We start from the raw sequence: 12,088 nt of genomic DNA, 5'->3' as shown, positions 1-12,088 counted from the left end.
CGATAACATCGACCTGGAATCAATATTAAAACAAGTAGATGACCCATCCACCAATATCATCACTACAAGTATTAAGTCATCACTAAAGAAAAAATCAGCCATGTACCCTGCCCCTAGTTCCAATCATGGAATAGCTACTTTTCTTAAACTGACCTGTCAGGAGATTAAAGCCCTGGACTCATTGTCCAACCACTCAGGGAACCTTACTGCGAGCGAAAGGACAGCCTTGAAAAGCCTGTCCAGTAACCATAATATAACAATCAAGCCTTCAGATAAAGGGGGCAACATTGTCCTTATGGAGAATGAAAAATATGTACAGATGTGTACCAAAATTTTGAGCCACACTGATTGGTATCAACCAGTAAGGACAGCAATCATTGATACCTTCAATGAGGAGTTCTATTTCTTTGTTGACAATGCATTTTACAATAAAGTTATTTCCAAACAATTATGGAACTTTATCTGTACTTCTTTTCCTAGAACTCGCTCCCAAAAATTCATAAAAACTAACTGGATCCCCCTGGTAGGCCCATAATATCGGGCAATGGTGCCATTACAGAGAACCTGTCCAGATTGGTGGACTAACACCTTAGACAATTTGTCCTTTCCCTACCCTCATATGTCCGTGACACAATTCACCTTTTACAAATAATTGAGGGCGTCCACGTGTCTGGTGGCTCCATTTTGGCCACTATAGATGTGGAATCCCTCTACAGTTCAATACCGCACTCTAGAGGGCTTGCATGCATTCGTATAGTGCTATCCCAAATCAGCCACCATGAGGAATCTTTCAATGAGTTCATACTACTTTCTCTTGAATTTATACTCAAACATAATGTTTTTTTCATTTGATGGCCAACATTTCCTCCAAGTGTAGGGAGTAGCCATGGGCACTTGTGCCCCTGGCTTAGCTAACCTGTACCTGGGGGAAAGGGAACGTACCATCTTTGAAGATGAGGGTCTCTCCGTGTACCTGTGCCACATTGTGGCACAGGTACATAGATGACATCTTCATACTTTGGGATGGACCTGAGGAACTACTATGTGAGTGCTTGAAAAATAATGGGAATGTGGCGCTTACTAATCCTCATGAAAACTAGAAACTAAAATAAACATTTATATTAAAAATCACCGAAGGTTCCTGTTTTGTATATGCTGTTCATCTGTTACATCAACTGTAAGTTACTATTAATTATATTAAATGTGTTATCAAAATACTGCACCATGAAGCCCTTCTCTTCCTTTTTCATGTCACTGAGCGTTGTCTTCCTGAGAGTTTGATCCCTGAGTAACCGGGGAATCGATCTGCCAGGGACCGATCGGCCAGTGTGGATTGTTCAGTTTGGCTCATTTATACGATATATGAGGTGAGAGGCTGGGGAAAAAAATCTGATGAATTGTCCTGCATGTCTGGGTTCAGCACCTTATTTGGATTTCGTTGCACTTTATGAGAGATTGTTTTTACAAATTGGACTCTATATCTATTTGCACAAATAATCTTTTTGCACTATTGAAAGCCCTGGACTGTTATTTGCACTTTATTTTGCCATTATTGTGCAATTGTTATTTGCACATTATTGTCTGCTAGTTTTTGCACTAGTTTGCACTTTATTTGCACAGTTGCTATTGTTGCACATTTTTTGCACAGTCATTATTATTGGATATTTGGTACTGTATTTGCAGTTACCGGTTTTTGTGAGTTTTAATATGAATGTTTATTTTAGTTTCTAGTTTTCATGAGGATTAGTAAGCGCCACATTCCCATGATTTTTCATTTATGCTTAGTGTGTGAACATCTTTTTTTGTTGGCAGCTACTTTATTAGTTTTAGATTAGTTTTCACCCTTTGTGGTTTGCGCATAATGCCGCGTACACACGACCGGACTTTGCGGCATCAAAGGTCCGACGGAACAAATCCGTCGGACAATTAGATTGTGTGTGGGCTTCATCAGACCTTTTCTGTCTAAAAATCTGACGGACTTTAGAAATAGAACATGTTTCAAATCTTTCCGACGGACTCGACGCCTATCGAAAAATCTGTATGCTAGTCCGACGGACCGAAAATGACGCAAGGGCAGCTATTGGCTACTGGCTATGAACGTCCTTATCCTAGTCCTGTCGTACGTCATCACGTTCGAATCAGTCGGACTTTGGTGTGATCGTGTGTAGGCAAGTCCGTTTCGTTGGAACTCCGTCGGAACTCAGTTGAAAAGTCCTTCGGTGTTCAGTCCGTCTAAACATCCGGTCATGTGTACACGCCATTAGTATTCCCTATACATATGTGAGTGCTTGGCCACCCTGAACCATAACAAATTAAATTTAAAATTCACAATGTCCTTTAGTACCTCCAAAGTTACCTTTTTGGACGTTGAAATCTACAAAGACGCTGAAGACATGCCCTCCTGTAAGCTTTTCAGGAAGCCAACAGCAGGGAACACCATCTTACACTCCTCCAGCTTTCACCCTAGGCCCCTAGGCAACTCAATACCATACAGCCATTATCTGTGAATAAAACACAATTGTTCTAATGACGCCGTCTACAAACAGGAGTCAAAAGGCCTAAAACGACACCTGTTAGAGAGAGGTTACCGTCACAAATGCCTCAAAGAGGCATTTAATCCTGTAGACACCAAAAATAGACATGACCTCCTTTTCTCCAAAAAGGACAAATCTACCAACGATAAGGGTACAAAGATTATCACTGCATATTCCAATGATCACTTTAAAGTCAAACACATTTTTGGCAAATACTGGCATCTCCTGACCTCTGATCTCAGTGTGGGACCCTTTGTACCCCCTGCCCCCTTAGTCACCTACAGACGTGCTACTTCTGTGGGCAACTTGTTGGTTAAAAGCGAATTTCGGGGTTCCATCCGAGGTGATCCGTGCAAACTTTTTGGCACATTCCCCTGTGGGTCTTGTGCCCACTGCAAATACATGGATTTCAGAAAAACATACGATTACCCAATGGTTGGATCTTTACCCCTAGACACTTTGTCAACTGTCAGACTAAGGGAGTTGTATACCTCCTACAATGTGGTTGTGGTTGCTATTATATAGGCAAAACCATACAGAAACTGTGGCAAAGAATGTACCGCCACATCGGGGCTATGCAAACCAGCAACCCTGATCTCCCTTTGGGAAGACATGTGGCACAGGCCCACAGTGGCCACTTTCCCAAGCTGTCCATTTTGGTGTTGGACTGAGTGCATCCCAGTTCACGAGGAGGAGATCTCAACAAGCTCCTCCTACAGCGCAAGCTGAAATAGATCTGGGATTTGAATGCCATCTCTCCACCAGGCCTTAACGAAGCCTTCAATTTGAATCCCTTTTTACAGGGCTTCTCTTCTGGAGGTTTCGAGAGAGATATGTGAACCTATGATCCCAATGGGTAGACCTATTGCTGTAGATATACTGCCAACCGACCGATTTATATATGTAATTGGGAATAGTAATACGTTTTACCAATGGGCGACAGGGGAACACCCTCACATTGGCCCCAACCCTCCCCCTTTCCCTACTGTTTTTTCCCCCGTCCTTCCATCTCCCCCCCCTCTCTTTTCCCCCACTCCCCCCCCCTCCACCCCTCTCTCTTCTTTTCCCCCACTCCCCCCCCCCTCTCCCTTCCCCTCTCCCTCCTTTCCGCCCACCTATCCAGGCTATCCCTATGCACCATTGTTATGGGCTCTCCTATGAAAATTCTAGCCATTCCTGTTCTTTGAAGATCCATTTTTCAAACAATTTATGCTCAATATACATAATAAAGCGATTTCCCATTAAGTCATGTATTTGTTATTCTTAAGCCTCGTACACATGATCGGACAAAAAACGTGGAATTTTGTTCAAAGGGTATTGGCTCCAACTTGTCTTGCATACACACAGTCACACAAATTTTGGCCAACAATTACGAACGTAGTGACGTACAAGACATACGTGATATCTCCATTACGAACGCTAGTTTTACAGGACCGAGCGCTTCCGGCTCCTCCTTGATTCCGAGCATGCGTGTTTGTACATTGGACTTTTGTCCGACGGACTTGTATACCCACGATCGGACAGTCCGACAACACACATTTGTTGGCGGAAAATTTGAGAGCATGCTAGCCAACATTTGTTGGCGGAAAGTCCAACAACAAATGTCTGATGGATCATACACACGGTCAGACTTACCGCCAACAAGCTCACATTCAACATTTCCCGTTGGAAAATACGATCGTGTGTACGCGGCAATACTGCTAACATTTCTGTGTTTTTGTGTTTTTGTATTTTTGATGCTCAGGTTGGGCTTCATCTCCTCCATCCCTGTTCTATCGCACATGCTTTGGAGAATTTTGTATAGTGTCTTCTTCCTATCATTTCTGTTGCCTTTTGGACACCAAGGCTTCCCGGCACGCGGGGGCCCCCTGATGCCTTTTTGCATCTTGGGACATCCCTCTGGGCTTAGTCTTTTCTGCCACGCTATGAATAGGCATTTCACACCGATTCGCATGTGCGCAATATGGTCCTTTCCATCCGACCTGAGACGTACCGCTCACCTAGCGTGTCGGCGGCTTTGTGATGTCTGACGTCACCGCGGAGTGTTGCGCGGTTATGCCGGACGCTGCTAGTGACGGGGCTTTGTCTGGCAGACAAGTCCTGATGTACACCTGGTACACAAGTGATCAGTAAGGCTCATCGCCTGTGTTGGGCCCCCCGATCACCTGATACCTACCAGTTTGTTTTATTGGATCATGCCCACATTCTGGGCGTATACCATGTGACCCCCCCTGCCCTTATAAGTCAGGTAAGCTCAGTCTTTCATTGCTGGACAGCCAGGACCACACAACGTCCAATTTTTGGGATATTTACATCTAAATAGCAACCATAGGTAAGTGCTTCTATGGATTCTGTGTCCTACTGCCCTCTCATTGCCTTCATACCCTGCTGCATGGCCACCTGACCCGTTGGGAGTGGGAGACTCACACCATGATACCGTCTACGATGATGCACCCCATGCATGCATCTGTATGACATGGTGATGCATTTATACACCTTATATTATCATATATCCTTTTTGGGTTTACTCTGTCATGTTTCTTATATTGACACATTTTTTGTGCCAGATCTGTCTCCAAAATTTTGGTCGATCCTCGTGGGCCCTGGTGTCCTTTGTCGGCAGGGATGCTTCATGTTCCACTCACGCCACACAACATACTCTAACCGATTTGGCACGGGCAACCGTGTACCATCGGCGCTGTGGGAACCCCTGAAGAAGGAATTAATTTTCCATGCCTATATTCTGAAACATGTTGGAACTCCTGTGTACATGCACATCATTTGGCCTCTTATTATGAGATCTTCTTCCTTTATATATCCATATTGAGAGGACATTGGAGGGAAACTTATTGATGGACATGCACTATTATTATTTTGCCTTTGATCTTTGTGTGTTAGGTGTCCAGCCTTGAGACACAAGAAATTACTATCATTTATGCACTAGGATCACTTTAAATACATGCATGCTTATGTTAATAACTAATAGAAACATTGGGTTCATCTAGATTTCTGTTATTATTTTTGAACAAACACAGTTTTAAGATTATGGTTATCACCGGATGATTAGGCGCAATACACAGCTATTTGTGATTGTTTTATGCGCTGAGGTCATACACTGATCTTCGACTGGTTTATGCACCGAAGTCACTTTATATGCATGTTTTTTATTTTATTTTGATGTTATCCTAAGTGACTAACTAGGTTTACCAAAAACCCACAAGATAGCACTTTACATATCGGCAGCTTTTAGTTAATCGACAGCGCCTCACTACTTTCTAACATTTTTTGTCTCTTGGGATTTGTTATGTGGCTGGAGCTGTGTGTAGGCAGGCTATGTTACTCTATGGGGATGCAGCGACTATACAAACAGCCACAGGTCATAATTTGACAGATGTGTGGATGCAGGTATATGACTCCGAACACAGATAGTGTGCATTTGGGGCCACTCGCCCACACCCGCACACCTGTCAAATTAGGTCCTGCGGCTGTGTTTGTATAGCTGCCATGCCCTCCTAGAGCTGCAAATATACACTGCTCTTTCACACTGTATGGGCCAGAGAACCCGTGTGGATTAGCCATTCATTTTTTTTTATTATTCTTCCCCTTTTTTATTTATTACTTTTTTTTACAATGTTGTATTATTTTTTAGATTTTTTTTCACAACTCTGTTGTGGGGGTGGGGGCTTTGCTTAAATATCATTGGTGAAATGTCCCACTTTTGAGACAGAAAAATGGACTGAGGACATAAACTCTTCAATCCCTTTCTCTACAGGCTCTGCTGCACTATACAGTGAATGAATGGGAAGTGCCCTGTACAGAGCCTCCTGTTCATTCAGAAACAGAAGCATAGTAAACACAATTTATTATGCTTCAGTGAGTGAATGAATGATTTGTAAAGCGCTGCAAATGCGAACTGAATCGCCTCAAGGCGCTAGATGCATTCTCTGTTGTCAGCTTCTTAGAAAAGGAAGGTCTTTCGTTTTTTCCTGAAGGCCTGGTGGTTTTCTTCCATGCGGATGTTGGTTGGAAGAGCATTCCATAGTCGAGGTCCTTGGACTGCGAATCTTCGTTCTCCCTTTGCTTTGTAGCGGTATTTGGGAATGATGAGGAGGTTTTGGTTAGCTGATCGAAGACTGCGATTCGGTGTGTAGTGTTTTATTTTCTCCCGGAGATATAGCGGAGCGTTTCCTTGTATGCATTTGTGGGTGAGGCAGAGGGTCTTGAATGTGATACGATTCTTCACAGTTAGCCAGTGTAGGCTCTTTAGGGATGGGGAGATGGATTCCCAGGGTTTTTTTCCTGTTAAGAGTCTTGCCGCCGTGTTTTGGATGAGTTGCAAGCGCGCAACCCGATATTGGGGTAGTCCTACGTAGAGCGAATTTGCGTAGTCGAGTCGGGAATTGATGATTGTTCCCACAACTGCCGCTTTGTCCTCTTCTGGGATGAAGGGGATGAGTCTGCGTAGCTGGCGGAGGAGATGGTGGGATCCTATTTGTGCATCCATTGTCATAAAAAGTCTAAAATGACTCCGAGACTCTTGGCTTTGGTGCTTGGAGAGATGGTCTGTTCGAGGATGGTGGGAGGTGTCCACGGAGTCTTTATTTTGGAATTTTTGTTAGCTTGTAGGAGAAGAAGTTCTGCTTTTGATCCGTTGAGTTTGAGGGAGCTAGTGGTCATCCAGTCATCTATTAAAGTGAGGCTTTTTTGTAATTGCTGATGAAGGTCTTTTTGTCCGTTGATGCGAAGGTAGAGTTGGGTGTCGTCAGCGTATGAGTGGAAGCAGAGATCGTTTTTTCCTGATGATATTGAGAAGTGGGCGGATGTAGATGTTAAATAGCACTGGTGACAAGGGTGAGCCTTGAGGGACTCCACAGGAGACTGCCCGGGTTTCCGAGGTGAATGTTCCTAGTTTCACTGTCTGGGAAAGATTCTCTGAGAAGGATGTAAACCATTTTAGAGCAGAATCTGTGGCTCCTGCAACTTCTGCGAGGCGGACAAGTAAAGTATTGTGGTCCACTGTATCGAATGCTGCGCTGAGGTCTAACAGTACCAGGAGACTCGGTTCTCCATCGTCTGCTGCTTCAAGGGCGTCGTCCCATATTTTGAGAAGTGCTGTTTCTGTGCCATGGCCTGGGCGGAAGCCTGATTGCAGAGGGTCCAGGAGTTGGTGTGTCTCTAGGTGGCGTTGTAGCTGCTGTACTACTGCTTTCTCTATAATCTTGGAGATGGTGTTTAGGCTTGTTATTGGTCTGCTGCAGTTAGGGTCCTTAGGGTCGAGATTGGGTTTCTTTAGCAGGGGTTTGACGATGCCTTGCTTGAGGGAGGTTGGCACAGTCCCTTCTTTGAATGATTGATTTATGAGATGTGTTAGGGTAGGGGCCAAGATGTCGGAACATTCTTTAAACAGTTTAGTGGGGATGATGTCGTTCGGTGTTGTGCTGTCTCGAAGGCTTCTGATGATGTTTTTAGCCGTGTCCGTGTTGATTGGGGACAAAAAGAAATTTGGTGGTTGAGTGATGTTCGTGTCGATATCCTCTTTTTGCTTTGGTTGAGTGAGGTTGGTTGTTATTTTCTGATGAATTGATTTCCGAATGCTGTCGATTTTGTCGATGAAGAAATCTGATAACTCATTGCAGAATTCTTGAGTATTGTTTGCTGGGGGCTCTAAGCAGGTCAGGTTCATTGACTGAGCAACTATTTTGAAAAGTTCCCGCGGACGGTTTAAGGCGGATGAGATGGTGTCTGAGAAATGTTCTTTTTTGGCTTTGATGATTGCCTTGTGGTATTTCACAGTGAGTGCTTTGTAGTTAGCATGGTTTTCCTTGGTGGGATTTCTTCTCCATGCTCTCTCAGCTCTTCTACGTTCTTGCTTGAGTAGGGTGAGAGTGCCATTAAACCAACTCAAGTTTTTTTTGCGGACGAGTGTTCTGCATTTTGGCGCCATGGAGTCTGCTGTTTGTAGTAATACATTGTTTAGGGAGTTGAGTGTTTGTTCCGTTGAGAGGTTTGAGTTTAGCAAAAGAATTTTGCTTGATAATGTAGTTTTGAAGAGATCAGAGTGAAGTTTCTTCTGAGATCTATTCCAGTGTGTTGCTGTTGCGCGTTTCTGTTTTTGGAGGATGGTGTTAGTGGTGATTTTAAATTTGATAGCATGGTGGTCCGTCCATGGTAGTGGAGTGTTGTCAAATACGTTGATGTCCATATTCTGTTTGAAGATGAGATCTAAAGTGTGTCCTGAACCATGCGTGGGAGAATTTATCATTTGTTGAAGGCCAAGTTCTTCCATTTGGTTGACGCAGGCGGTTGCGATGGAGTCTTGGGCAGAGTCTGCCCACAGGTTAAAATCCCCAAGTACCAGAAGGTTTTTGGTTTTCAAGGTGTGTATTGAGAAGAATTAAGTGAGTGGAGTAAGGAGATTGGTCTTTGGTCCTGGTGGTCTGTAGCATAGTAGTATGTGAATGGTGTCTTGAGGTGTTGTTTGAAGATGCAGTGAGAGTGTTTCCAAGAAAGGCACTGAGTTCTGTAAGTTTGGTGAACCCAAGATGTGATTTGAAAATTACTGCTAGGCCTCCTCCTCCTTCAGTGATGAATGAACATAGTGAGCGATTTGGTTCTGATCACTCACTGTGTTCATTCAGGAAAGGAAAGGGCAGGTAAATAAAACATATTTACTAGTCCCTTCCCCTGTTCTCCATCTTGAAGCTACCATGCCAGCAACAGCAAAATTATACTGTTCTCTTTTGGGATTACTTTAGCTGATGACAGCACTTAGTGGAGGAGTTCTTTAACTTCTACTGTACAAGCAGACAGGTTCTTTTGCCTTTCATCATGAGAGGAGAGGAGGGAAGCCAGCAGTGCTACGGGGGTGGGGGATGATGGACAGGGTGAAGAGGATGGTGCATATGAAGGGTGATCAGGGTGGCAGGGGGTAATTACAGATCTGATCCACTGTGTGGCTCTCTCTGCAGCAGCTGAAAGCCAGCGAGAGGGAGAGGAGGAGAAGCTAACTTTCATCTGCTGCAGAGAGAGCCACACAGAGGATAGTTTCTGTAATTGCCACCACCTCCCTGTGCACATATGATATTGGTGGCCCTGGAATGGAAAACCTCAGTTTCCAAGGTGGAGAGGGGAGGGTGGGGGTCTTTGGGGTGGGGGGGCACCCCCCTAGAGCCAGCCATGATTATTTCTATAATGGTGTGCATCTATATTTGTATGGTTAATGTTACAGTATATTCTGTAGTACATATATATATATGCAACAGTTCCTCTGCTCCCAATTACTTTGATTAGATTACTGGTTAATTTCCCCTCTGTCCTGGGCGGAGGCACTGCCAACTTTATTATGAAGCCCACTCCTCCATTTACTGAAGGTTCTGGTTATCCTATTTATCTATAGATGTAGCACAATATTCTGTTTGGGGAGGGACATTTCTCATAACCCACCCACAAGAGAACTACAAGAAAAAATAATTAAGAATATTTTTTTTTTTTACACATTTTATAGTAATAGTAAAGGTTTGTTTTATTTATATTTTTGTTTTAAAATAACAAACATGTTATACTTACCGGATATGTGGAATGGTTTTGCACAGAGCAGCCCTGATCCTCCTCTTCTCGGGTCCATCACCGGAGTTCCTGGCTCCAACCCCCTGTCGAGTGCCCCCATAGCAAGCCACTTGCTATGGGGGCACTCGTGTGTGCTCGCTCCCGAGCCCCATTCTGAGTGTCCATAAGACACACAGAGCAGGACTTGACCCTGCCCCTCGCTCCTTCCCCACTGGCTCTGATTGACAGCAGCAGAAGCCAATGGCTCCTGCTGCTGTATCTAAGCCAAGCAGGAGCGAGGGACCCAAGAGAGCCTCGTCTCTCGTGCACATCACTCAATCGAGATTGGGCTCAGTATGTATTGACCACTTCGCTGGATTTTCGGTGGTTATATTGAGATGATGCCTTTAGCTGCAGGTATCATCCCGGTACCGTTTTTTACAGCCGGCGGTCGGCTTTCTTGAAAAAGCAACCAGAGTGGCTCACCAGCTGCCGAGCTGTAATAACAAGCAGTGGGAGGGGACGTCCTCCCCCTCCTCTCACCGCCATCCGCTGCTCTCTTGGGCTCTCACATCTCACCATGAGACCCGAGCGACCATGACATCACCTCTGGTTTACTCGGAAACTATGGGCACCAGTTTTTGAAAAAGAAGCATTCAGAAACTCCAATATTGGTGTTTTGAATGCTTTTAGGTACAGTGGAGGGATTTGGGGTCCTAAAGAACCCAGATCTCTCCATAAAGAGGACTTGGCTTTCCTTGTGACAGCAATAAAAGTGATAAAAAAAATAAAATAAACTAAAGCAACGAAGCAAATAAAATAAATGCTGCCTAGGGGACGCAGCCACGGACGCTGACTTCCCCATTAGACTGGCTGGAGAACACGAGGGGCCCTACTCAGGGCTGAGGCGCTGACTGATTCTGCAGAGAAAGCAGCAGGCTTGGAGGACATCCAGAGGAGGTCAGCAGCAGCTCAGCCTGTGAAGAGGGCGATAGTGGAGGAGGTGGGCATGAGGTTAGCAGAGGAGGCGAGGGAGGCGGGGGCGAGGTCAGCGGAGGAGGCAGGCACTAGGTCAGCAGAGGAGGCGGAGGAGGCAGGCACGAGGTCAGTGGAGGAGGCGGGCACAAGGTCAGCGAAGAAGGAGGGCACGAGGTCAGCGGAGGAGAGGGGCACGAGGACAGCGGAAGAGGCGGGCACCATGTCTCTGATTGTAGCTGCTAAGTCCGGTGAGCCTGCTCTCTGATCTTGTCACCCGCGTGGCCCTAGGCAAGATTAACGACACCCCGCCTCCCATAAACATGTTACACTTACCTTCTCTGTGCAGTGGTTTTACACAGGGAAGCCCGGATCCTCCTCTTCTCAGGTCCCTCTTTGGTGCTTCTGGTCCCTCCCTCCTGTCGAGTGCCCCCACAGCAAGCAGCTTGCTATGGGGGCACCCGAGCCGAGCCGCAGCTCCGTGTGTCCATTCACACATGGAGCTACCATTCGGCCCCGTCCACTCTCCCAATGGTGCCACTGCTGTGTCTCAGCCAATCAAGAGGGAGAGTCTCGGACGGCCGAGGGACTCGTGGACATCGCTGGACAGAGACGGGGCTCAGGAAAGTATTAGGGGGTGCTGGGGTGGCTGCTACACACAAAAGGCTTTTTATCCTAATGCATATAATGCATTAAAGAGGAACTGCAGTCTGCTCACATAATTTGTAATAAAAACATCTTTGCCATTCTGAAGCTTCCCTCCAACCACTTTGCATATTATTTTATATATACTGGGATTCTGTACTTGCCAAATATGCTGCAGAAATCTTCCTCCACTGAGTCTGGCTGCATCCATTTTAACTGTGGGCAGCTGAAGCTGCTGCCTGTTCACTTCCTGGATTTACACAGACACACAGAGGCACACCTCCAGCTCTGCAGCTCTCATTGGCCCTCTTATGACTCACCCCCCCCTTTCTGGCAAACTCTCAGGGGGGAGAGAGAGAGAGCTGTGAATGATGTCATAAGCCTAGGCT

The sequence above is a fragment of the Aquarana catesbeiana genome, linkage group LG08 (genome assembly GCF_042186555.1).
Source record: "Aquarana catesbeiana isolate 2022-GZ linkage group LG08, ASM4218655v1, whole genome shotgun sequence".
NCBI classification, from domain to species: Eukaryota; Metazoa; Chordata; class Amphibia; order Anura; family Ranidae; genus Aquarana; species Aquarana catesbeiana.
The sequence above is the reverse complement of the archived record's forward strand: the minus strand, read 5'-3'. Positions refer to the sequence as shown.